The 1,745-nt window shown below is 63.6% G+C and overlaps 1 protein-coding gene across 1 annotated transcript in view; it reads left to right on the plus strand.

Moving 5' to 3' along the window:
• The first annotated feature begins 337 nt into the window (after nt 1-337).
• Nucleotides 338-1,745, plus strand: part of GRIN2D (glutamate ionotropic receptor NMDA type subunit 2D) — a 34,137-nt gene continuing 32,729 nt past the window's right edge. The window contains exon 1 of the mRNA XM_007463301.1: nt 338-398. The gene's annotated coding sequence lies outside the window, so the exon portion shown is untranslated. The remainder of the gene's footprint in view (nt 399-1,745) is intronic.

Below are 1,745 nucleotides of genomic sequence, written 5' to 3' on the forward strand. Positions count from 1 at the left end.
ACACATGGACAGGGGGGAGGAGCCGGGGCTGAAGCGGCAGAGGGGGGCACCCCGGGTGGGCGGAGGGGGGATCCCCACGGGGTCGGGGCAGCGAGAGGACACCCCGACAGCCTCCGCAATGTCCGGGGCCCAACTTCCAGCGCAACATGTGTAGCAGCGTCCTCGCCTAGTCTGAGTGGCCGCAACCTTGGGGGACAGACAGGGCAGGACGGACCGAAGGAGGGAGAGCTGGAGCCAGGGACGGGCAGGAGGTCCCCGCCCCCGCCGCCGCCCCAGGGCCTGCCCCCCCAACCCCCTCCGCGGCTCCCTGAGCCCTCCGCCGAATCTTCGGGTCGCTGGACTCCGGTTCCGTTCCTGGCACCCTCGCAATACCCCCCACAGAACAGGGTCATGAAAAGGTAAGGCTGGGGTGGGGGATGCAGGGGTGGAGGTGGGAACGCGGATCCCCAAATCTAGGACAGGGAAAGTTGGCCAGGGGCCTCCGGGAAGGACGGGGATTGAATGGGGAACAGGGGTCTCTGGGTGCCTCTCTGCCCCCTATCTCCTCCCTCTCTGAGCCCTTTTTCCCAGGTCTCTACACCTCAGGTCTCCTAACCCCCCATTTCTGACACTTTGATCCCTCTCCCCAGCCTCATACACCTGACGCCCCATCTCCCTCTCTATCCCCCATCTCTCCATCTCACCTTCCCTCCGCCCGACCCCACCCCCTGCCCGCATCAGTCTCCCCCACACCTCGCCTGTCCTCCTCCCTCTCTCCTCTCCATCTCCCCTCCCTCCTCAGCTGTGAGTCTGCTATTAATACCTCTACCAAGGACCTTGAGAGCATCCAGGCCCTGGCACCCCTCGCCCCAAGCTACCATCCCTTCCTCAAGGTTCTGGAATACCCTTCTAGCCTCTTCCAAGCACCAGGATTAGGGTGGGGAGAGAACAGGGCTGGAGGGGGGAAATGGGACGCCCGCCGTCTGCAGCACGACGCGAAGGTGGGGGGGGCGGGCTGTTGATCGAAGTGGCCTCTTCTCTCTTCTGTGACGGATGGGGGGGAATGATGGAGACAGGGGCACACCAGGAATCTCTGCACCCTCCTCCTCCTCAGCTGAGGGACAGGCTGTACTGTGCATAGGACCTGAGTGGTGTGACTCGGGGCGACTGGAGCTGGGGGGGGGTGGTGCCCAGGATGATGGGACGAATGGGGCTCGAGACCAAAAGGGGTCCTTTAAGGGAGGAGAGAGCTACGGGCCTGGATTTCCTGGGTCCTGGGCATAAAGGAGGCTGGGCAGCTGGATTCCTGAGTAGGGGGCAGGAGTGAGCCGGGACTCCTGGATCCTGGGAAAGGATGGAACTGAGCACCAGGACTCCTGGGTCCTGGGGAAGGAGGGGGCCCAACAGCCAGGACTCCCGAGTCTGTGGGAGAAGTTGGAGGATAGGGCTTCTGTGTCTGAGGGAGAAGGGGGCTGGGGGCTCAGTATCCTGAGCCCCTGATGGGGAGGGGATGGTGGTCTGGACTCTTTGGCCCCCTGGGGACGGAAGTGGGGACAGAGACTCATGAGGAGGTGGAGATTGGAGGCCTGGACAATGTGATCCCTGGGGGTGTAGGTTTGGGGGGGTTGGAACGCAGAGTCCCTCAGTGGCTGGGGATACTGCTGCTCTATCTGTCCCTGGAGGGGTGGGAGGCTGCCCTCCCAAATCCCTCACAGGAGAGAACTTGGTATCCAGCCTCCTAAGCAGGGTGGGGCTGGAGCTGCCTT

The sequence above is a fragment of the Lipotes vexillifer genome, unplaced genomic scaffold, assembly GCF_000442215.2.
Source record: "Lipotes vexillifer unplaced genomic scaffold, Lipotes_vexillifer_v1.1 scaffold802, whole genome shotgun sequence".
Classification (NCBI taxonomy): Eukaryota; Metazoa; Chordata; class Mammalia; order Artiodactyla; family Lipotidae; genus Lipotes; species Lipotes vexillifer.